A 26,262-nucleotide genomic window follows, 5' to 3' on the forward strand; every position below is an offset into this window, starting at 1 on the left:
TTAGTTTCCATTCTGAGCAGAGCTGAGAAACACCACCACCAGTTTCTGTCACGTGCTGTGTCGTATCAATTAAAAATAAATTAAATTTCATGCAAAGAACCCAACTTAAAAATCCCAGAAAACAACAACAGAACCTTTCCACTAATGATTTTCAGTCATCAGAAGTGGAGAGAGACTCAGACAGCAGACAGCATGGTCCCAGCATGCTTTTTGCCTTTTTTTTTGTTTGCACAGTAGCTGTCAGTTGCAGCCCTGCAGGTAGTAGAACCCAGTGGGAAGAGGGGCGGGACAGAGCGATGCTGCCTGAACTGACAGCAAATTTAAATTACTGAGCTTTCTTTTTCTTTTTTTTTTTTTCTTTGCGTGTCTTTTTTTTTTTTGGTATTTTTCTACTCTGCGACAAACTGCAAAGATTCTAGCACAGGCTAATTTAACAACCCTGCTTCGTCGTCTTCTTTTTTTTTTCCCCCTTCTGCTTCCAGGATAATTAAAAGAGAAACCTGTAAAGACAACATTCCTTCAAGCAAGTTGGTGCTGCAACGTGCTGGTAAGATGAATTTAATTTTTTTTTACCTTCCCCATCTTTTCTTTTCCTTTTTTGGAGCTGAAAGCTTTTGTATATCTAACGCAGTCATAAGTGTGGTTCCCCTGCTGTGGAGGGTTAGGATGTAATGAAAAGGTGTAACTGCTTGATATGTGACCTTCTCCTATTACTTAAAATGGATAATAACAGCTTTCGTGTCTGTCCTCATGATGCTTTTCTCTCTGTGAATTGACCATTTGCTCAACAGAAGCGGTGCTGTGATTGTCGCACTATGACAATGAGGACTTGATTGTTTTTTGGTTACTGTTCCATGCTCCTATCAGAAAAGATGGCTTGAGTTGGGGGTTTTGTGTGTGTGATTTTTTTTTCCCGAACGTTGCCTGAAGCACTGATATGATGGGGGTGGAGATGGGGGTGGAGGAGATGGTCTTGGGTATCATTCTGCCTGTTCAGCTGTTTACTAGGTAGGGAAGTGCAACACTGAAACTTTTTTAAAAAATAAATAAATATTGTTCAGCTTGGATCGAGTGGGGTCGGTGTATCCAGGATTTATTGTTGTCCAGTGCTGGGTAAAGTTCTTGCTGTCCCTTGCATTGTTCTTCTGGAGAAAGGGGGAAGGAATGTTCCACCTCATATCTTGTCATACCATTGTAGTAGCTAATTGCAACAAGCTGACAAACTTTGAGATGAAATAACAAGCGTTGCTTTTGTAAAGAATGAGTTTGATGCTGTGGATAGTTTCCTATGAATACAAGCCTGCCAGATACAATCAGATCTGTATTATACGTGTTGCAGTCCCTGCCTTGCAAGTCCCCTGATTTCCAAGGTCTGCTTTCTAGTCTTTTTCTGACACTAATACATTATTATTTTTTTTTTTTTTAGAAAATTAGATGTGTTTTGCTTTTGCTTTGTGTTTACCCTTATAAAACTTATGAAGTGACTTTTTTCCTCAGGCTTTCTGGATGTAATTCTGCCAAGTATTAAATGCTACAACACCTACTGAAATCAACAGGAAGGGTGAGCTTGTCCTGTATTTAAGAGGAAATTACTGAGTACTAGCAGAACTGGATCTTATGATTGCTGAACTACATCTCTTTTCCTAACTGCAATTAGTTGTTGTTACACTTAAGACTGGATTGTGTAGGCTTTTACCGAAGTATATTTAGAATAAACTACATGAATAAACACTACCCTTACAGTTAGTCGTTCACAGGTTTGTGGCCATGCTGAGGAAAACTTTTTGAACATAGGATGGGATTTTTCAGGGAAATCTGATAGAGTTAGAATGCCAGTGTGATTCAGTCCTCTAACTCCTTGAAAGCTGTTTTCCTTAATATTTTTTTTTTTTAAAAAAGGTGTCTTGAAATTGATCATCTGCAGATTGATACATCAGATTTTCCAGACTCGAAGGTCTGTTTTGCCAAATGCATAATGTGATCACAGGAGCAAAATTGTGCAAGGAGAGGGGAGATGAGGAGCAGTCAGGGATTAAACACAGACTCCCTTACATGTCCCTGGAGAGAAGGAGAGGATGTGCAAATGCCATATGGAAAATCACATTCTTTCACAGCAACTTTGTTAGGGCACAGGATTAAGGGCGCTGCACTTGCAAAAGTTCATCACTCCCTGTTTCAGCCTCAATTTCAAGCACTGCAATACTTTTCTGAAGGTTTACTTTGCTTGTGTAGAAAACACTGGTGTCTTGTGAAATGAGGTCAATGTAGCTCCCACATCTTGCTTTTGCCCTGACAACTTTCCTTCCCCCACCCCAACACCAAGGTCTACAAAGCCCAGAAAATTAGTCTTTGTCCCTTGTAATCCTAAACTCCCATCCATTTATAACCAGAGAAGAAAAGGATTGAATTCAGTGTTCTTGTTATGGAAATAAGTTTTTATTCACTCAGTATCAACTGACAGTTAGAAGCGTATCTGATGTAATATGAATAAACTGTAGGCTGTTGACAGTAAATTATGCAGCTATAGTCTCACATTCTCCTAGAAACAGTGCTTTTACAATGCTCAAGTGGCCTAATGGGGTGAAACAACTACCAATACTCTCATTTGAGTTTCCTAATCATCCAAAACCATGAGAAGTCCGTGGTGGTTGATTCCCACTGCCCAAGGTGGGCATCTCAGCAATGGACAAGGCTGCATGGGATAGAGCCTGAATGCAGCCAGGGATATTCAGTCATGGAGGTGATGTCAAAGTTACTGTTATGAGGCAACACAAAAACATAGCACAGACAAGTTTAGATGCTGAGTTTGGTGACAAGAACTTGTTCCTGAAGTCATAAAGTACAAAAAGACATATATTTGTACCTTTAAAAAAACCCCACCACTCTAACCCAATCTGCCAGTCTACTTTCTCTTTGAATTTAATCTTTAAATAGATATATTTTTAATTAATATGTGCACATTAAATTGCTGTTGGCTTCTGGAAATATTGTATTCCACCCAGTGCTTGGAAATTTCTAGTTGAATGGAATTGCTTTCATTGTAACAAAAAAAAGCAAGCCAGAAAACTTGCTGTAATTTCCTGTCAGTAACACAGAAATAAGAAAACACTAGGCTAATAAAAATGATAATCTGAGTTTACAACTGTTAACAAGATTCCTGAATAGAAATGGTGCTATTATGCACAAAGAACTTCTATCATCACTAGAGGAATGTAGTATAAAATTATGAGTTTTATTATTAGGGCCCTGTCATCCAATCAGAAATCAACCCATAATCTTACTTGTGAAGTGTCATAAATTTTGGCATCCTCCCTCCCCTCCTATTAATAAAATATTAAAGAAATTTTATAATTAGAAACTTTGATAACATAGCTATGAATTTTCTTTACAGGAAAAAGCTGGCATAAATCTGTATTTCTTCCACATCTCCAGCTCTCCATATAAAGTTACTGCAAGTCTGAGTTGCACGCAGCAGGTAGAATTGGGGTAAATCACAGACTTGCCATTGGCAATAATGACGGGATTTCATCAGCTTCTTTCTCCTGAGAGAAGCCAGATTCTCAGACTTTTCTCAGGACTCTGCAGAAGTATTTAAGAACATGCCATAACACCCCTTTCCCTGAATGAGATTATTTATTAGCGTTACATTTCTGGTCAGCTGAATTAAAGTATTATAGAGTCATGACAAAATGCTTAGATTTTAACCTCTGAGGATTTTTTTTTTTTCATTCTAGTAATAAATTTTTACATTTCTAACTGCAAATGATTTATGGCATTATAAGGGTCTTGCTGTGTTTCCATTTGATTTAAGAAATTAGCTATGGTCGTCTTTCGGCAAGAACCACTCTTGAAGCTCTACATCACCAAATGAAGCAAGACAGCTGTACCTGGCTCAGATTGACCCCAAGTCTCTGGTCCTCCCCCACTAGCTGATCGATAACATATTGGGCCCACACTTGCCAAGACACACTTGTTCCACAAGCCTGGCAGCCAGTCACATATCCTTCGTCTCCTGGTGTTGTGTGCATGGTTCACTGTAGACTCCTTGGGACTCCTAACCCTGTGTATGGTATGGGAAACCCTAAAAGTAATCTAATATCTCTTAATTACTTTCATCACTCCTAAGGCAATAGAGCACACAGTATTTATCTGGTCAGTAGATATGAATTAAGAATATAAATAAATATTTTATTTTATTAAGGTAAACAGTAAAATATTAGCAAGAATGAAACAAAGTGAAAAGAGAAGTAGAGCCCCAGAGAGCTCAGTTCTAGACTATAATTATCACACAAAGTCTTCCTTGGTTGCTTTGCGTCTCCTGTGGCCTGTGAGGCTGATAACTTAGCTCCCGTCCTAAGGCTGATGTGCTCCAAGAGCTCTTGGAGCCACGTCTTTCCTACTCCCATTGTTAAAGACACATACTATCATCTTCCTTGGGGATGGTAACAAAGGGGGAGCAAATCAAAAGCTCTGCATATATATTTTTTAATTTGCTTTTTCAGACTGGAATCTCCAGCTGCCTGTATATTGCCTATGTAAGTGTTTGGACTCTGTTCATGGCATTTGGGCACCAGAGGTAGGATTCATCTTATCCAAATTTAGATACCTATACTGTAGACACCTACATCTGAGCTAACCACCTCGGGGTCCCATTACAGTGAGAGGAAAAAAGGAGGCACTTTCAGGCAGTGATTTATCTGACCTATTTTAAAGGTTTATTTTCTTTGAAACGCACTGAAGGACATCACATCTAAGACTCAGATCATTTAACCACCTCTCCTTCTCAAATTTTCTTAATTAACTGTACTGTTGCATTGTTTAGTTTAGACATCTTTTCCTCATCTGCTTGGCTTCCCTTGTAACTACTTTATGAAGACAGAGGGCTTAAAACTCTGTAAATTGCACACCTTGAAAAACAGTCATAGTAATATTGATTTACGGAGCCTCATATACCTGGCAGTGGGCTTAAAACAAGGGTAATCATAGTGAAATTAGGACTGGATTGCATAGACACAGTAATATCACTCACATATTTTATTAGTCCTCAAGAGCTGCTGGGGGGATGCTGTCACAAGTGTATTCCAGGCAGCGTGTTTAACGTACAATTAATCTTGCTCCTAATGGCTACTTTTATTAGCCTGAACTGATCTAGTGAAACAAGATGCTGTGATTGGTTTATTTGTTCTACTTTGCAGACCAGTGGCATTTAAAAGTTATGCCGCAATGCTTTAAAAAATCTAAAAGTCAGGAAACTCCATGAGTACAACGAAGTCTATCTAATTTAGGCACCAGCGTTTTAATGAGCTGATGCTCCTGATGTAAGTTCCCTTACCCAGAGGAAGCCACATGCACTTGAAAGCTTCCAGACAGACAATTTATACAGCTAAGGCTGCATTTACAGTGTTAAAAGTATCTGCTGCAGAGACATCCCTGTCTCCCAAGTGTTACAGTGTACCTCACCTCCATATCTCACCTGGCCATCTGTGGAGGGGCTAGTTGTGTCCTCTTGGCCCTGTGCTTGGCCCCAGGCATTTGCTTTTGTGCCCAAGTAGATGGCATGAAGGGTTGTGGGTGATCCTGGTGGGCTCACAGCCCACTTGAACAGAGGGTTGAAAGGAGCAGAGGGAGCCAGTGTCAGGTAGCCTTGTTTGTAAGGTCTAGAGGAAGTGATACCTAAGGATGACCATAACCAGCATCACAGTCAGGTTTATCTTCAAGGAAAATTTAATTAATTTCAAAAGCAAACATGTCAGCACATAAATATATATTAATATATATATATATAAATACCCAGTATGGCTGTTAGAGACATAAGACCACACTAGATAGCTAAGACATTCAGCAATATGGACACACTGTACCTCAGACAAACATGGTCTCCCTTAGGATTCATTTCTCTCTTCACCTAAGTAACCTTCAGCATCCTAAAGATTAAGTATAGGTTTGGTTTAAGTCAGAGAAACTGGATTCTACCATTCATTTAAATATAAAGTTGTTCATCATCAGACATAATTGAGGTAGCTCTATTCTGAACCTGAGTTCTGCAGTGTTTTGCAGAAATAGTCTTTATTCAGACAAGGACAGTGGCCGGATTTTGAAGCATGCAGAAAATGTGATAATGCACAATGGAACTGCTCACATAATAAAAGAGCTCTGAAAACAGGATCTGATCTCTTATACATTTGCTATATTCAGTGATTAATGTATAAGCACTGTACAAGCCATTGACATAGCAAGCAATCCAGAAAGCCTGTTGCCTGCATTTTGGATAACAAGAGACAGAAGTATAGATTAATAGTGGTTCTTAATCAATCTGATGCAGTCGTTTTCCATAGGCACTCCATTAATAAGCAGCTCTACTAACATCTTTCTTTTGCTGTATCCTAAGTCACTGACAATTATGAAGGACATATGCATACTAAATGAAGCTTTCGCACTTGAGTGAAGAGCAATAGCAGCCTACCCAATGTCACGCAGTAAGACAGACCACGTTCACAGGACATTAAAGGCTGGGTACTCTTGCTGAACAGATTTACACGTTTAAGCCTTGATCCTGCAAGGACTTACACACATGCTTAACCTTACACACCGCGAATGAAACCCTGGGCCTCTCAAAATCAATGACAAAACTCACTGACTTCAAAGGGCCGCTCGGTGAATAGCCTTTTTGGCTTCAGTGCAGCCACACAGAGTGTAGAAGCACGTGAGCTGATTGCCCCAACCTTGCTTGCGTGAAGTCTTAAGAGATTGAGGGAGCTGCTAAGTGTAACTTTCAAAACACTTCTGTCTCACAACAAACCATAAGCCTTCAAAGATGGTTTCTTGTTTGATCTGTGTTCTTTAGGGGTTTTGCCCAAACCCCGTGATAAAACCTGCGGGAGTGGTTTCTGCTGGAGAAGTCTGTGAGCAATCCATGATGCAATCATCTCCCTGGCTAGTATTGCACTCTGAGCAGGTTATTTTCTTTACTTTCCAGAAGATCCAATCCCTGGAGTGAGGTGATTATACTAGAATCACATCTTTCTTTTCTAAAGAAAAAAAAATCTATAGCTCATGATTTTATAGGAAATCTGGAAAATATCTACTGAAATGACTTACAGGTCAGAAAAACAATAGTATATGATTTTGAGCAGGTTCTAACTGCTGGTTTTGATCTGCTTGCTGCTGGTAATTGAGATACCCTGTTGCAAAATCTAACAGCTGTTTCAGGATCTATTGGAGACCAGAGACCCAATCCTGGCTGTGCCTCTGTGTGTAAATCTGTCCCCTGGCAGTGATACCCCTGAGACCTGCTGTGGAGTCCTGAGGAGTTTGGTGAAGAGCTGGGGATGAGGTAAAGTGGTGTTAGTCCCATTTTTCAGCATAGATCCCTTCTCAAAGCAGATTAAGTCAATGATCCTTCCCCCTGCACAGACCCTCTGGCTCTACACATGATGCAACATGCACCCAACCCTCATGCTGGCTGAGATGATGAAGCTGGGGGATCATTGGCAGGCCTGAGTAACACCAAAGTGTCTCATTTCCAGCAGCAAAGCTCGTGCTGGTAAATGCAGATGTCCCAGGCTTGAGTGAAATAGCTAACAACTGATGTGCAGATGCACCATTGTGACTTCTGCACGCTAGGAACTAGGAAAGTTTTGGCTATCTTCTCCCTAAGCCAGCAAAAAAATTTGTGAGGACAATTATCCCAGCTTAAGTGTACTGTAACAGGGAGCAAGGGTTTGGAAAAGAGATTGACAAAGATTTGCAGCCCAGTTACGCTTTAGGATAAGCCTATGTTAGCATTTGTGTAAGCCAAATTATCACTTCTCACCTAAATTGGTGGCAGTCATTTGAAAAGAAGAGTAGGCTGGGTGAGACCAGTGAAGCTTTTTTTTCTATTTCAGCATTTTCCTCTGACACGTTTCATTGCTCCAGTAGTGAAAAAAATCCCCAGACTTTACTCTTTTTTTTGGCTTTTCCTGTAAAGGTATTTTAATTTTATCTTCATCGTGCTCCTGTACTAATGGGCTTTACATATTCCCAGCAAAGTCCTGTGTGAAATTCTTAACCATAGAGATTACAGAAATTTACTGCTTCACTGGCATGGTCAAGTTGCCACAAAATTGCATTTGTTAATGTAGCTGTGAAAACACATGGCACCTGCCATTTCTTAGCATAAGGATTTTAAATATGGCTGGGAAGAATTTAAGAATGCCTATAAAATGGGGCTTGGCCATGTCAGTTTAGCTTTAGGAAGGAGACTGTGCTATAAAATCCTCACCCATAATTGGACACAAGTGACAGCTTTACTTAACTAGTGTTCACAAATGAACGAGCAATGAAAATGTTCTGCCTTTCTCACCCCAGAAGAATGACCGTGGCAGATGTTAACACTGTTGAGAACAGCTTTATTGTAACTACAGGTGAGACAAATGGAAGATTTATTAATCTGGGCATTGAGGGAAGGGGAGGGAGGGTAAAAGTCGTATTCAGTGCTGTTCCAAAGAAATGCTGTGTACATTACCAAACACATTGGATGATACACACAGTGTTCTAAAGCAGGCGCTATTCTGTGTCCATGAATTCATGAGCACGCCTGCTTTCTTGTTTGCTTTTTAAGTACCCAATACCCAGAATCACAAATTGTACATGATTCTGCTTTTTGTTTCCTCATGCCCTATCCTGTACCCATTTGAGTCGATGGCAAATCTCAAACTTCATTGATAATACAATGTAATCAATGACTCAAAGTCTGGGAACTCAGTGACCTGCGAAAGAGTAAACAAGAGACAATGTTGTTTCTCTGATGAAAGTCCTGAGACGAGGCTTGATCCAACGTCTGCTGGATCCTTTCTGTTCATATTAATGAGCTTACAATTGGTACCTAACATAATGTGCGTTCAATAGAAAACAGCACTGGTTGTTCACGCACTGATCCAGTAAAGCCCTTAATTATGTGCTTAAGATTATGGTATGGGAATAGTCCCATAGAAGCCACTGCAACCACAGAAATGCTTTCAGTTCAGCAAGTAAATAAATGTTTTGTTGCTGGAGTATCATCAAATTTTTTTAGTCAATCCTCTCTGCCAAGCAAACTAACAATTACAGTTTCTGGAAATCCAATGCCTTGAGATGCCATAAAAGTGTTGATATTCAGATTTGTACCCAAATTTTTTTGCTGCTTTATACTTCTTTATGCCCAGATATAGCAAAACATTTTACTGCAATTGTGATATGAATAGGAATACTTGCAGCTTGAAATTCAAAGCTCCCTCCCCTTTTAGATACAGGGTACACTCACATATGGTGCTACTGTCTGATTGTCAGTCCCATTTCTAAGTAGAATAACATTTTAAAATTTATATAAAGTAAAACTGTTTGCAGTATAAGCAGGAAAATATTCTTCTCTGTAGTTAAAGTAAATTCTGTCGGTTTGCCCCAAACTCTTTAACCAGGTGCTTTCTTAGAAGAACTGCTTAAAAGCAGTTTGAGCTTTTGTGCCATGTGAAGCACACATTGTTTAACTGCTTCAGTGCAGCTCATCCCATTTAACTAAAGGGTACCGTATTTCTGTATTGTCTTGCTTTCATGAAACCTGTGATATTCACCAGGTTTTTCAGGTAATGCTGTTTACAGCAAACACTGCTCATGGTGTTTCCAGAAGTTTCCTGCTGTCAGAAGCATGAGGGCCAAACTGAAAATATTGGTTTGGGAGAATGTAATCTTTTCAATACAGACTTTGGTCAGTGTGATTGTGTTCAGTGTAAGTGCCCAGTAGTAATGATGTCCAGGCATAGGGCCAAATGCTAAAACTGCCCCCAGAGTGAATAGACTCATACTCTGCAAGAGAAGCAGTAAAGTATGCTCGTATTCTGGCCAGCAACATCCGAAAGCACAGCTCCCCATGAGGATAATTCTTGCCAGGAGTATGAATAAGCTGCATTGAGGCTATGCATTATGGCAACTGCTGCATCAGGGACTACTAAGTAACTCATAAATAAGCAGTCTCTGCTGCCCCCCAATTCCTGTCTCGAGCTTCAGAAGGTACTTACGTAGCTCCAAGTATGAAAGGCTTGCATAGTGGCCTCAGTGGACTTTGAGAAGCACCAAAACAGAGGTGGCTACTTTCCATCTCCTGCTCCTTTGACTGGCCATAATTTTTCTGGCAAGCACAAATATAGAGCGCCTAGAAGGATTTGGCTTCTATTCTTCAGCTCATATTCATCATTTGGGTTGCTCCAGTGAAGTTATGAAGCCAGGAGCTCCTGTTATGGTAGGATAAAAACTCGACCACAGCTGACATCTTTATTAATAAATGAATTATGAATAAACCCAGAAAAAATAGACACACTTTACTAAACCGACTGACCGTCTTGGTTTGGGCACAAAAGTGTATTTATACCCACACCAGAACTACATTAAAATGTAGGGTTTTTACCTTACTGCTCATTTCGTTTTTGTTTTCTTGAGAATGACTTCCACTCACATAAGCCTGCCAGACTTTCTGCTGATATAAATCAGAGTGACCCCTTGAAGTCTACTAAGGATCTACCCAAGAATGGCAAATGATAGTCTCTAGAGCCTGACTAATCTTTAAGGACGATAGAAGTTACTGATCCAGCATGTACAACTTTCTGCATAACACAGACAAAATAATTTTAGCCAGGAATTCCTACACTACAGATAACCATATTGTGTAAGACTGTAGTATAAGTTAACTGTATTCTTGCAGCAAAGCATCCTGTCTTGTTTTAGAGGTTTCAAACTCGCTTATATGGATGCAGTAGTTCAAAGTTTTGTGCAGACAGGTAGTAGTCAATATAATATATGTAGTAGTCAATATAATATATAATATAAAATAATATATGAGCATTAGACCTCTATATTGCTCTATACTGTGCCTCTGTATTAGAAATTCTCCCAGTTCTAACTGCTGACATACAAAGATCCAGATGCTGCTTCTTTGCAGCAGAATTGCAAATTCTGAGTTCAAATAAGCCAATAAAGTGATTTTCTGGAAGGCAATACTCTGTCCATGTACTTCTTTTCTTCAGATACATTTTTCTTGCCTTTCAGGACATTTCATAATCCACTGCACAGGTAATATCACCAGTGGATGTGGTTATCTAAAGAAAAAGCTGTATAATTCAGACCAAGGATAATCAACCCCTTCTGTATGTGAAGACAAGCTGACCACCATAAAACAGAAAAACATTGTCATAGTTTAATTTTCTTTCTGTCCTCTTTCAACAGTAAAGGAATATACTTTTGTGCTGTAGCTACTTATCTTTGGTTGAATACAAGACTGAACAAACAGAAGCAGTTCTTTTTTCTGTTATTTCCAATCAACTTCATACCTTAAACTATTAAAAACCTCAGGCAAATCTTTCTCATGAAGTGTGATTCCCAAATTTGTATGAGTTAGTCTTGAAAGATTTTACTAGAACAAAAATAGTAATCCATGACTCCTACTAGTGGTTTATCTTATATAGATGTATATCTCTGCATAAGTTTCACAAAATACATTAGGGCAAATTAAATTACATTGAAGTAGGACAGGAAACATTTCAAAAAGAACTGATTTCCACATGCTGCAAAACTAGTTTGGGGAACTTCTTGACTCAAAAGATCCTCCATGCCTCCAAGTTTCTTTATGCAGCTTCATTCATTGCCTTAAAATTAATTTTCTTGGGTGGGAAAACTTCTTCTCAGGAAAGTAATAAAACTGGTTTTGAAAGTCCTGATGATAGTTGTATATGTTACTGTGTTATCAACCCCGTACTTGTGGGCATGCCTCTATGCAGTACTATGGAATAAAACAGTCAAGGACCACCCTATAGCCCCAAGGCCTGTTGGCATGGCACAGGTCATCTGCAACCCCAGACAGACTGACAGCATCCAACCTTGCTGTTAGTACCTGCTGTCCCTCAACCCAAGCTTGAACGTTTTGAAGGAGAGTGTAGTTGGCACAACCTAAAGCTCTGCAGAGGAGCACACTATCAACTAAATATCTATGAACAATCAGGCAATAGTGCTTAAGCCACAACCCTGGCCTTGATTTTTTTTATTAGGATAGACATAATAGAAACACAGAACAAAGGGTTCTCCTATCCTGAGTACTCAACCACTTGGATTTAAACTTCAGATGGGTGTAGTTTCATACCTTACCAACCATGTTATAGAGGACCTGAAAAGAGGAGATTGTAATAATTGCTAGCAGGTGACTGCACAGATTAAGTAGGATGTTTTCATATCTAAAAGTATATCCCTAACCTTCGTAATAAAAATTCAGTATGTGGATATATCTACAGGACGTCCCTGAACCATAAAGTTTTGGAAGAAGGGAAAGTATTGTAACCTTGCTTTCCTCTCACAGCCTGCTCTAGGCATCCACTATTGACCACTGATGGAGACAGGACAGTGAGATGAATAGACATGATTTAACCTGGTGCAACACTGATGCAAAATTATCCTGTTACCTGAAGGGGTGTGGGCAGAGGCAAGGAAATTTTCTGCCTTCATTAGAGGAAAGAAGGCTGGCTATTGGTACTGAGTTAATGAGATCTGATGAGGGCTGCTGGAGTGGAGCTGGCTTTTAGACCAACCACGTCTGTGTCTGTGCAAATAAACATACCAGGTACTCATCGATACGCCCTTGTCCAGGAGCAAATTGGATTCTGAACGAGCATCCAAAGATATAAAAGCATAAATATACTGATGCTGTCCCTTTGGAAAAGTCAGCTGCATGCATTTAACACAATGGGAGGGGGTGAGGGAGTGGGGGTTGTGTTATTCTACTCACTTGAAATGTCAGTTTAGATAATTTTTCTAATTGAGTCTTGATATTTCACAGCTTCCCATATTTCCCAAAATGATTATTAACAAATAAACAGATCTTTCTTAGTTGTCTCTGAAATAATAATGGCAAAGGCTTCATTGCATATGCAGGAACTTCAATTTAGGTGAAAATTATTTCTGGCAATGCAGCAGGTGGCATCATGCAGGCACATCTACTAATGAAGCTACTTCTTTTGGTGTGTGTTGTGCAAGCAGCTAAGGCAGGACATGTTCCAATCCTGGTTTTATTAAACGAACAAAACAGACCACCAATAAGTGTTATGTCAGTTGAAAATAAAAACATACAATATGCATATAATATGATGATGTGAAAATGCACAGAGGACCACATCACTGTGCTTTCCTTCTGCAGGGTTTTGGCAGGCTTCCTATGTAGCTGGCCAGTTTAGAATTAGCAGGGTCAGAAGAGGTGTCCCAAAATTTAATATAATTTGGATTTATCAATACCAGACTCCTCTGAGGAAAAATAAGTCTGCTTTCCACAGGATAGATAAGTCTTCCCAGAATATTTCCCCAGACAGATTCTCTTCTGCACATCCGTTTGCCAACTGGAACATTTTGATCTCAACATCCTTAGTGCCAAATTCTTTAATGGTGTAAATGAGTGAAACTCCACCTAAGGCAGTGGAGCAGATCCCATTTACACCTGCAGAGAACCTGGCTTTGATTCTGTAGCCAAGAAGAGATTAAAACCATTGGTTCTAGTAGATTTGTTAGCCCGTAAAAATGCTCTTCATCTCCGGTTGCAGATAGCTCTGTTATCCATTCGAAATGTGAGAAGGAAAAGCAGCAGAAAATGCTCTTGAGGGGGTGAATCCTGGACAGGGAGGGTGATACACTGGAGGATTTAACCAGATTTTGTGATCACGCTCATATGATTGAGTCTACATTATCATCAGTTTGATTCTGATCTCTTCACTTGCTCTCTGTGCAGCTTTTTTCCAGATCTCCTAATATGAATCACTTATTCCAGATTGCTTTTGAAGAAGGCATCCAGTGATACATCAGAGATTAAATGAGTCACTCGTGATGGATTGTGCTTCATGGCTTTATATACCACAGAAAACTATGCATTTTACACTACCTTGTAAAATAACCATTTATCTAAGTAAACATACTGACTCCTTTTGGATTCATATGAAAACTATCCTGGGTTGTGAATCTTAATTTAGCAAGCTCTTGACAGGCAGGAAAAAAGACAGCTAACAATGATGGAGAAGAATCAGTTACTTAAATGTCAGTAGAGGGAGTTTAAAAAATGAGCTCAAAGTAACAGATCAATTTGTTCTCTAGTGTCCAGTCAGAGATACAGACTTGGCAACTTCTAACACCTTTTCCCCTCTCAAAAAAAAAGCTTTAGAATCTGTGGCAAGTGGTGTAGTTATATGCTGCTATGGTGTTGATTCAAACACAACAGCACATGCTAGAGAAAGAAATGAGACCAAGTGGTTAGAACAAAGAGGAACAGTTGAATATCATTTTCCAGGGATTCTGACTCTTGTCTTTCCACACTTACTGTAGGTACTAAAGCAAGATATCTCTTTTCCAAGCATCTCAGTTTGCACATCTGTAATATGGAAATTATACTTCTGAGCCAGATTCTCTCTGGGGTCATTCCATGTGCATCACCATAATGTTTAGACATCCGACACTGGTAAAATTGGATCAGCATAAATGCACCCCAATTCCTCTTCTGAGTTGAAAGTGTCAGAAGGCATAAGTATTGTGCAAAAATGCAGTTCAAGAATGGGGGTATAACGGCCTCATCCCAGGCCCTTTGGAAAGCCCTATATTTGTCTGTCTAGGGAGCAGGAGTACAGGTTAGCACTAATGGAGTCTCGCTCAGCTTTCAAAAAATAACAGGTTAGATTTTCTTGTACCTGACCATTTCCACTTGTTACCCCAGATTGCACTTAATTGGTGTACCTACCTGATTTTTGTCCTTTTCTCATCCTTTTCTTGCTAAGTATTTACATCCCTCTAACTCAGGATAGGGTCTAAGATGCTGAGCGCAGCATTGACTTCAGCAAGCTTTGGATCAGACCTGTAATCACTTCAAGCCTCTGACTAGCTGCCTCTAAGTATTTAGGATGAATCATCTCAGAGACAAAGGAGAATATCAGAGCAAAGTATTATCTTATATTTTTCTGCTTCCCCAAAGGTTTACTCTTCAAAAAAATCCATTGTCCTATATGTAATGTAAAATAATTCACCGTGGAGCAAAACATTGTATCATGATACAGATCTGGGCAGTGATTGAAATAATAACAGACTGTTTAATTGCTAAATTACAGTGGTGATATTATGAAATAACATATTATATCCGCATTTATAATAAATTAATCCATCATGATTAAAGGTCTCTCAATGAATACCAAATGAATTAATACATGATTGGCCTTTATAAGTATAAGCCTTTAAAATTATGCAGTATTCTGCAAGCAGCTAACAGCCCACAGAATAAAGTTGCAATGAGAAAAAGTGTCACAGAAAAACTTTTCTCCATTTCATGCAGAATACCTTTTTTTCAGAACATTTTTGCATTGAATTTGTTAGCAATTATGACAGATAGCTTTTTAACAGGAGAAAATATGTCCATAATCACACAATGTTTGGGGGAGAGGAGAAAATTACCACAATATGACTAATTTTATGAAAGACATCTGTCATTTTCTACTGTTGTAATACAAGCTGTTTAGTAAGTAAATTTAATTAACCAGATTTCTCATTTTAAAAAGGAAAAAAAAAAGGCTTTTGCAGCATGCCAGGAGCATATCCCTTGAATATAGTTTGTTTAATGTGTCCAATTAGACTGAATCATCAAATTTTCTGAACCTTAAATATCTCAAATTAATTTGTTTCCACATTGTTTTTCTATATACCATTTTGCAGCCATTTGTACCATGTAGTGGATGTTGTTTATTGTTGATATTACCATTTTGGAGTCTCTGCTTAAAACTGAGGCTTTTTTGTGCTCAGTGTTGTACGTAAAGAAAGAAGTCTCTACCAAAAAGTTTCCCATTGAAGAAGAGAGACATACAAAGAGTGAGGAGTGAGAAAGGCAGGGAGAGCAGGTGTATCTGCCTCAGGTCATAAATAATTCAGTGAAACATCTGAGTCTTGATCTAGTCTTCTATCAAATTGTAGAACACACTATACTTTTGGCTTATAAAAGGATACAATATTAAGTCAACAGTAAGCTCCTGCTTAGGAGTGCGAAATTCCCTCTGTTGCTCATAATAGTTGCAGACCTGATAGGCTGGTCCTTTTATTAATGAGGATAATACGGTTCATTTTGCACAAAATACTGGTTGCCCCTACTTCATGAAGCTGGCAGCACAAACAAGGATGTTCTATAAAGGCCTTTTACCGGTAATATGCAGAAGCTTATGCTATAATATGGTTCCCCCAAAAAACTGCTAGTATTTATGCAGTGTTTTTCCAATGATAAGAAACAAAAAAACCCAACCAAACAAACAAAACATTTATTTTACTGAAGTCAGTGTAAATCTGGAAACTCCACTGACTGTATTTTAATCTAGCTAAGGTCAAAATCTGACAAGAACGCTCAATTCAACCTCAGTTAAAACAAATACTTAAATAATACTAAAATAGTTGTTTGTAACTTAATATAGCATGTTTTCCACTTGCTTAAATTATTCTTAAGAATATTTAAGCTTGTAGAAGCTACTCACTTCCTAAACAAAACCTCTTGGTGAATTTCTGGTGTTGGTGCACCTTCTGAATTCTGCTCCTAAATACAAGCACCATCCAAAATTTAATATCTGCTGCTTTTGTACACAGGGGAAGACTTCCTCCTCATTCAGAAAAAAAAGCAATCATTGCAAAAAATACCCATGCTCATTGCCTAGGAGTGTGCTGAACTGTACAGAATTTCACTGAAGAATGAAAGCTCCTTTTTTATTTTTATTTTTTTTTTTTGCTTTCATTTAGAAACACTTACATAGGTTATGTATGGAGAGCACAGCATTAATTCTGGCAAGTTTTTATCACCCTAACCTTAGGTTTAGGAAGTCTAATTGTACATAATATGTGTCTGGTATTTAGAGAGCATCATTCACTTAATAGTGTGAATGGAGTTACTAAGTGTGGGGAATAAGTCAGTCCAGAAGATAATAGATTGCTTACTGGGGTGGAATAATCATGAAGAGAAGTGGATGGGGAAAACTGAAGGGCTTTGGTTATTCTCATGTACATGCATGCATTGTAAACCTGGTAGAAAATCTGCAAGTTTAAACACAGTATCTAGTCCTTTAGACCAGAGCATTCCTCCACACTGTTGCAGAAGGATAGACTTTGATAACTCCAGTAAAAGTCCCCTATTTCCTGCACAGAAAAAAGTTCCCTATTTCCTTTAGATGAGTTGCAGTGGAGAAGGGTCAGAAAGCTGGCAGAAAAGTACCACAGTAAAGGGTTGATATGTGGATTTAAGCATCTTTTTTGTCACAGACTCACTCTATCACCTTTATGAAGACTCTCAGGGTTATACTCAGGCAGCATGAAGTGCCCATGTGTGGTCAGGGGAGAGAGCTGGCTGCTTCTGAAGAACAACTGATGCTTTAGTAAGGCACCATATAGGGGGCTGCTTAGAGCAGCCAGGAGAAAATATTACATCCAAAGCCCTGTTTACAATCCAGACGATTTGAATATGGCTTTTAGATTCTCTTTGCTTTAATTCCTCATCTATAAAATACCAGTTTCTAAACATCCAGGACAGATAAACGCAATGGAGCTTAGCATTAGAGGACATATGAATATCTATATTCATATCCGTGCTATACAGATAGAAGAAATATGTAGTTCAGCATGTGGTGCATGCAGACATGAAACAAACCCACCCCTGAGGGGTCAGCAGCAGAAAAGGTGTTAGAAGCTCGAGGGAATTTTATCTGAGCAAAGGCAATAGGATCAAGCTCTGAGACAGAACAGCTTTTAAGTGAGTCACAGACAATCCTGCAATTAATGGAGACATATCTACTCAGTATTACAGTACAGCCGACCTGCATCCTTGGCTTATTAATTTCTCCCACTAGTACAAGTAGGTTGACGTCTTCTAAATTAAAAACAGTTCCGCCTTAGGAAGAATTGCCAAAGAATTTGTACATTAGAAGTCTCAGGAGAGGCAACTCTTGCATGCCGCCTTCACTGGGGAAGAGTACAAGCTTATCCTTCAGGAAGTGTCATCTGCCAGTTATGACAGCTACACATTTGTATTCATTTATGAATTCACAATTTACAACTGTGGCTATTTAACACAACAATTCCCTGGAAAATCTTTGGACTCTGTGTTTGCATAATAAGAAAAAACTTTCAAGAGGAGCTCTTCTCCTTCCTCTTTTACTGCTATTATTTTTTGTACCCAACTAATTTTATACAAGAATAATTTAGGACAATATTTGGCAGGGTTGTTCTGGCCTCTGTGCACATAGGAAGCTTGTGAATCTCTTGCAGTCTTGCTATAGGGGACAACATTTCTAACAGGGTGTATTCAGGAGAGTTAATTTTGTTATTCTGTAGAGTGAAAGTGTAGTTTGTCACCTGGGCAGATATGACTGTTAACTGGAGCAGGGCTCCATGTACTGAAGCTCTGTTTCTGATTCAGCTAGAGAGATCCTGAGTGACCCTAAATAGATCACTTAATCTAGCTGGTTCTTCATCTTTGTATAACATCAAAATACAGCTAAGATTTCTTCTTCTCCCAGGCATGCTGTGGGAAAGCAAGCTGTTCCTAACTACGAGGTGTTTAGATAGCTCAGTGTCCACTCCGCTGTGTATTTGGTATATAAGACACATTGCTTCTTGAAGCTGAGCCATAGCATATATAAGTCCACCTAGGCTGTTAGCTCTACCTCTTCTGGGTGCTTTCCTTTTGACAGCTGAGCTGGTGGTGGTCGTCTGTGATGTTAGCTTATTGATTTCTTTAGACCAAGAGACTGAGAATGAAAGAAAAGGTTGTCTAGCTCTCCCAATATAAAAAGAAGACAACTAAGTATCAAACTTACCTGTGATGGAGAAGCAAAAATAAAAATCTTATCTTACTAATGTTGAACTATTTCAGTTGATTTCAACAACTGTATTTAAATATCTGCATGCTCAGGTCAAAAGTTGATCCAAAGAGGATATTTCCATGAGTTTGATTTTTTTTTTTTTTCCTTCTTGGTTTCTCTGTTCATTAGTGGTGGTGAGGGGTTGACAGAGGGGAAAAGGATGTCTGTTTGGAGGGGAGTAGGGGTTATTTTAGTAGAATATTGGCCTCTGAGAAGTACAGGGAAGCAAATGAAACAGAACTGTTGGTGGACTTGTGCCTCGGAGAAGGTGAACCAACATGCTGCTTAGTACATATGTAATAATGGGAGATTTATGAGGAGAAGAGCAGGTTATAAGAATAGACCACATTAATCTTCTGCTTCAAACTCTTCTCATTAATCTCCCAGTAATAAACTGCAATGGTCAAAAAAATAGAATATTCCTTTAGGCCAGTTTTGCCATGATTTTATGAAGCCCTTAAAGAGCTTCCCAGAAAAGAGATTCTCCGCTTCTTTTCCTCTCAACTTCCTATGATATCCTATATGGGACAAAGAAAATTCCTAGGCAAGCTGTAGGTTTGCAATAACTTGCCTCATCACCATAACTTCTTTTCACTTCTAGCTGGAAGTCAGTGTCCATTCCTTATGGCTCCCACCTTCCTTTCTTCTCTCCCTTCTCCATAGCTAATGATTTATAACAGAGCTGTAACTTGTGATTTTTATCTGCTGATTAGCCTGAACCTGAACAACATGAGTAGGTGAATTTGCATTTGTAACACTGAAATAAAGCCAGATACCTGAATAATCATGAACATCAAAAATAAAAACAAACAAAAAAAAACCTCCACTAACAAGATAAGAGTTTACTTTAATAATCTATATGAAAGGAAATTCAGCAAAAAGATTTAATCCATCCTGAACTCTGTCTGTTAGATGTAAGGATTTCAGAAGTGCTGCATGTTGCTGAAACCATCCAGATAACTTGGCAGTATCTCAGTAAAATAGATTGGGCTAATCACTAGCTGTTGAATTTTATTCTACATCTGAATTTCTTGGCTTTGGTGTACTGCAAATGTTCAGTAAGTCTGGTTTTTTATGATTTTCAGTTATCTTTAAAAATATCTTTCGAAGAGTGGAGGCTCTGACCAGATAGGGATCACGGACTCCATGGAGTCATTTTTCTTCACAGAGTAGTAGAAGTAGCACTGTCACAACAGCAAAATTGTATTCTATCCAGGGAGTAAATATATTGATCGTTTACTTAGCAGAACTAGCGAACAGTGCACATTACACCTAGTCTCTGCAGCTTGCCCTGACTTCCAATTTGCTTTTGGATGTTGGATTTGACGTATAAAGCCATGGTTTTGTGCCTGTGACAGTTTTTCTTCTTCTTCTCTCCTCCCTGTGTCCTGCCACCAGAGATCAGCTGGGATCCATCTGCTAACAGTCCCCCTTAACTCAGAGGTACCCAAGCTTCTGCCCTGCAAAGTACTTCTCCTGCTGCCCCAGTATTTTTAACCCATTTAGTGCCTGGTACAGAGACTATTTACTCAGATGATTGCCTGGGGAATGAATGTAGGCTGAGTTGAGATCATCTACAGGAGTTTATTATTTGACATTTTTCAGTTTGTTTTGCAATCATCATTCTCATCAGTCCTCTGCCTATGACCAGAGGTTTATACTGTGGTAGATTTTTGTTTTGTTTCCCAATGTAAAATGAATATGACGGGGCTTAGGTCTTCAGATCAACTTGAACTCAGTTTAGCAGTGGCCACATACTGTGTAGACACATGGTTCCTCAGTTGCAGTGGTGAAAACACTCAACCTAAAACCAGCATCCATGAAGGCTGCTCTGTCTGGTGGCTTGGCAAGGAGCTCCCACATATGAATTCAAGAGAAAACCCTCATTTAAACAGTCTTTGCACCAAGGTATTGCCCAGTCACTTTGGGGAACCTTGCAGCTCTTCTGCTAATATTTCTTGTGCCTTTAGGGGAAACGTAGAGCTTCAGATGTTCCATGTTATTAGCTGCACATCTCCCCACTACGCACATTTTTAAATGCAGTTGAGTGGATCAGTAAATTAATGTTTCACTAAGCACACTGACACACACTTGATGCTTCATTATTTTTGCTCTGCCTTTGAGAGTTTTGTTCACTCTAATCATGGTTTCCCTCATGAACCTATATGCCTATGACATGGGATTGCTAATATGTGTCTTCCTTGGATTTAACATATGTGAATAGAGAAATCCTACTTGACTACGAGGTATGGTACAGGATTTCTGGTAATACGCTGATTGCACTGGCTAGCAGATACTGGGTAGCACCTGCACAGCACCCACCCAGCTCTACTCATTTGGCTATGTCTGACCAGTTCACATCCACACTACAGTGAGGCATGTGCAGACTTCAGCCTGTTACCTTCAAAGTATCTTTTGAAGTCAACATTTCAGGTACTTTATTTCCCTAATGTATAGCTTGTTCCTAGATGCACTCAGCTTGTGTGTCCATGGCTTCTCCGTAAGTCACAATAAAGCCAGCGTTCATGTGCCTGCACAGGCTGAACACAGTCAGACCAGCTGCTGTGCGAACCTACCTTCAGCCTGCAAGATTGCTGGAAATTTTTCAACAGAGTGAGTTTTCGTTAGGAGATACTGCATTGCCAAAGAAGTCTTTTTTTAAGGCAGTATATTGACTTTGACTGAAATTTTACTGTAAATATCTCATTTGAGTAAAAAGCAGTGACCTCAAAATAAAAACGTGGTTGGCTGCAGTGGTACTCAACTAGGTTGTGGGAAATATGCTGCACGTTCCAGCGCAGGGAACGAGTTCATGTCTTCTCCAGCATAAAAAGCTTGGACTGGTCATGGTTTCATCCTAAGGTAAATGATTTTAATCCCCCACATTTTCTGAAATGGGTAAGCTGTTTCCTATCCAGCTAATCCACCAATTGCAAATGTTTATGTCAACTCAAAAAAACACCTAAAAACTTTACTGCTGAGCCCAATCCCTCAGGAAAAGTTTTGTATTTTTGTCTTGCAGACAGAGATAACCTCTATCTTGGTCTTCTTAGAAAAAAAGGCTTATATGATAACAGTTCTTGTCCTCCAGGCCACCATAACAAATAACCTCTGAGTCCACGAGCAGCCTTCAGCCCAGTTTGACAGCCACTCTGTATTTTACACCAATAATTGGTTCTGCACGCATAAAAACCAGGACTAGTCACAGTGTCTCTTGCATGCCAAGATTTCATGGGGAGGACCAGCCCATACACTAGTTGGGACAAGCCCAGTGCACAACACGGCTGCAAACTTGCAGGACGTTTGGTTTCATTAATTCTGCAGCTCACACAGCGGTTTGTGAGGTGGGAGGGGGATGTGGATTGGCAAGAAGGGATTAAATATTTTGTATTTGGAGAACCCCTCGAAATGGCATGTAAAGCAAATCCTCCGCTTTGCAGAGCTTCCTGGGAAATGACTGTCCCAATCCTTATCGCGGCTTATCTCTCGCGCAGTGTCCTTTTAGCGCGTGCACACCAATGCCCAATCAGACTACCGAGTTGCTGCATTATCGCGGCCATAAGCCCTCTCCTCCTCATTCTGCAAGAGCAGATAAATGGGAAGCAGGTGTGTTGTATCCGGCATGTTAACTGAGTGAGTGCTCCCCAAATCTGCTTCTTCAGCTCTCGCTTTTATCTTGTCTTTAACACCAAGCAGCCACCGCTGATAACAAGCAGATTAAAAACACTATCAGATTAACATTTTTATGTAATAAATGGTCAAGAACCTCACATTAAAAGAGTATCTTTCCTGGCATTAAACATCCTTCACTCACCCAGGAAGCCTTTATCAGTTTGAACCTGCTCTGCTCGTTGCATAATAAATCTCCGAACCCTGATTTCATCGTAAGGAAATTCTTCATGAGGACAGCAGGGAGCTAAATGGATGACTGTGTTTGAAAGGAAAATCAAGCAAAAAGATTAAAGTGCTGGTCTTCTTTAGTTTAAAACTAACTCTCTGTGCTAAATCTTTTAGCAGGGGGACTGCTTATTTTGGATTGTTCATAGCGTGACACAGTTTTTTGCTTTCTCCAGGGCAGTTCAAATTTAGCTCAGGTCAGATTTACTCCAGATAGACTATTTTTTAATGAAAAGTCTCTATTTGGTTGTTTGTTTTTTTTTTTTCAAAACCAAAGCTCTCATCCACTCACCCTTTCCAAAATGCTAATATTATTATTAGCACTTCTTGTTTTTTCATGCTACTAATTTTATCTTTGACAGTCTCTGGCATCCTTTGTTTAAAAACAAAGTACTTCTCAGACCAAACGCTGGACTTCTAAAAAAAGGGGAAAACCTGAAAAAACTACTTTGATAAACATGGCTATGGTAAACGTTCCAGAGAAAATCCTGTGGAAAATGAGCAAAGGTCATTCTGAACCTTGTCAAATGGAAACATACTTGCAATTTAGCTTGGGCAGCAGTAATCTTACAAGTAAAATGTAGTAAGAACATTAATCCATTTTTTTCACGGTAAACCCTGAAAAACTGTCACTGTAGGTGCCACTAACTTGCACTATTCTGATTGTAAGGGGAGCAAGACTGGGGATGAAAAGAAACAGAAGACCCCATTTATCTATAAGCACATCCCCAAAGATTGAGGGCAAGGAGTGATGTTCAAGGACTGATGTTTGCATCGCAACTGCTGCACCTCTCGTAGGCAAATAAAGCTTCTGAAGCTCTGGCATCTTTAGATGAGCACTAAAGCCACTCAATGAAAAGTGAAAAAAATAAAATATCTTTCTGGTAAAATGTCTTTCTGGTAAAATATCTTTGTGGTAGAGTGAATAAATGCAAAATCATCTTGGATGGAAACACTGCTTTTTTGCATAATGTGTCCATGTTAAAATAAGATGATTTAATTAGGTTTTCAACAACAACTGTCCCAGAAAGAGTTTTATAGTCATTCAGTGCTCTGTTGCTCTTCAACATCTTCCTTAAAGATAATCTTCAAGTCTACTTTATCTATACTTTAAAATAGGCTGGCTGGCACAGTCCCAAGTTGCGTGACTAGTGTTTCCTGATAGATTTGATTTTCAATCCTGAGATTATCTCAGGATTGAAAATCAAATCTATCAGGAAACACATAGTGCCTGAAGGAATCTGAATTGTGTTTTCTCCTCAGGATACTAGATAGCCTCTGTCCTTTCTTACAGAGCTGTACAATACTCAGACTCAATCATTAATAACTTTCCTATACAATGTTCTTAAAACTATGTGTAAACTCTAGTACATTGCCATTTAATAAAACCTTTTTTTCAAACTCAGATGTTCACAGCCACCTTTGGGAAAGGAACAAATCTTCATCTGTGAAGATGTCTCCTTTTCCATTTGGTTGAAAACTACTCCAGTAATCCCTGGAGGAAGCACTATTTTCAATCGCATCCCAGAGGTAATCTGGGCCGGTGCCTTAACCTTTAGAGTAAAAAATAATTAGAATGTTTTTTGTTGCTTTAAAGAGGCTACCCTTCAGATACATATACAAATTAGCAACTTGTCCAAAAGCATATCAATATAAAATGTATAGGGAACCAAACAAAAAGTTGTTGTAGTGCTTTTAACAAAATATACACTCCTTTCAGTTATTGAAAAGTAAATCCTACAGTAAAGCTCCTAGGGCTGGATTTTGCAGCCCATATTCACACTGGTTAAAACATGTCTCGAGCTAACATGTGCATCTCTCATATCAATTGAAATGTTGCCCTTGATTTCAGTGGAATGACATCATTTTGGGGGAGCAAGAAATTATCAAGTAATAATTGATAACACCTGCTAGAAGCTCATTTTAAGTAAGGCAATGACATCAGGCGCACTTGACAGTATTTTAACCCCAAACATTTCAGAATAAAATGGTAAGGAGCCAAGCTTTTGTTTGTAGAGCACCTTTCATCTAACCAGATCCTAAAGTATCGTGCAAACGTAACTGATTGCGTGAACAATGCAATGATTCACTGCAGCCAACAGCAAAGTTCAGCAACTGCTGAGGCTGAACAAAGCGACCGCATACAGAAAATCCAAACAAAAGGGCATGAAGCAATAATGATTCTACAGAAGAGGTTCTGTTTGGTTTGGGTTTTTTTTTAGTGTGAAAGGATATTGGGGAAAGAATAGAAAGGTTAGGCATGGAGATTCCAGCAAGTAGGAGCATAAGAGGCAACATGACCAGGCAGAAAGCGATGATTGGGCAGGAAGACCAAACAATAGAAGTGCTCTCAGCACCAGATGCCAATTTCCAATAAATTCAAGCATCACATAGGGTTTTAGCCACATGACTCCTATTGACTTTAATAGGAGTCATGCAGCTAAAAAACCCTCATTGCTTGGAAAGTTGCTTATTAAAAAGTGAATACGAAAAATTAATTCAAGACAGACGGGCTATTCTGAAAGATCTGGCTTGGAAATACTATGAATTATGCCAGCAGAGAATTTGGCGTGATAGTTGCAGTATTACCCCGGACACCTTTTTCCACTTGATATTGAACATGTGCCTTCTCCAGCATTAGTTACTGGATAAAGAGGAATGTGAGCTCAGTTGACACTTTGGTTGACTGCCAAATAGAACTTAATAGAGTTAATAGACACTAATCCTGATTTAGAATTTTTCAGGGTTTGCTCCATAAATTACTGTGGCCACTGTATGTTTAAATACTGTTTTTAAAGAGGAAAAGTATATATGAAAGTGTAGTACAGACAGTTGAGTGCACCCAGGCTTGTGCTGTTCCCTGTAAATTGCATTTCTGAACTCTGTTTAAGATGTTGTTATGCAAAGAGATGTTCTGTATTTTTTGAGCCATTGTAACAGCAGTTGTCATTGACCAACAAGAGTTGCCCCATAGAAAAGATATTCTGACAACATTTTGCACTCCCACCTCCCTTACCAAGCCAGGCAAGAGGAAAATGAAGAGGTTTTAGCACAGGATCAGTAAAATGTTTTTAACTGGGATGTTAGGTGACAAGAAGCATAAACAACAATTAGAGGGATGGCAGCTCTTTGAAGATGCAATCAAGAATATATAGATTTCCATCAGGCCATCCTCAAACTGCCTGGTTTGGAAAATCTTCATGAGGAAAATGAGCTATGTTCATTCTTGAACATATGATTGTCATATGTGAAACCATCATTTCCAAAGTTTGTTGTTGACAAGCTGAGAAGAGGAAAATACCCAGATTCAGATATCTTTTGTTTCACAGGCTGGACTCTCTTTTGGAGAAAGAAAAATTCCCAAGTTGAGTGCATGAGCTCATTTTACCATCAAGAAACTCTCCACAGATACAGTAGGCCAATGCAACCTCAGCTGTTTAACATGCAGATCTCTTAC

The 26,262-nt window shown here is 39.2% G+C and overlaps 1 protein-coding gene across 1 annotated transcript in view; it reads left to right on the forward strand.

Moving 5' to 3' along the window:
- The first annotated feature begins 273 nt into the window (after positions 1–273).
- CELF2 (CUGBP Elav-like family member 2) overlaps positions 274–26,262 on the forward strand; it is a 559,446-nt gene continuing 533,457 nt past the window's right edge. The window contains exon 1 of the mRNA XM_087768249.1: positions 274–547. The gene's annotated coding sequence lies outside the window, so the exon portion shown is untranslated. The remainder of the gene's footprint in view (positions 548–26,262) is intronic.

Source organism: Nipponia nippon, unplaced genomic scaffold (assembly GCF_047370975.1).
Source record: "Nipponia nippon isolate SJK-2023a ecotype South Korea unplaced genomic scaffold, ASM4737097v1 scaffold_3, whole genome shotgun sequence".
Classification (NCBI taxonomy): domain Eukaryota; kingdom Metazoa; phylum Chordata; class Aves; order Pelecaniformes; family Threskiornithidae; genus Nipponia; species Nipponia nippon.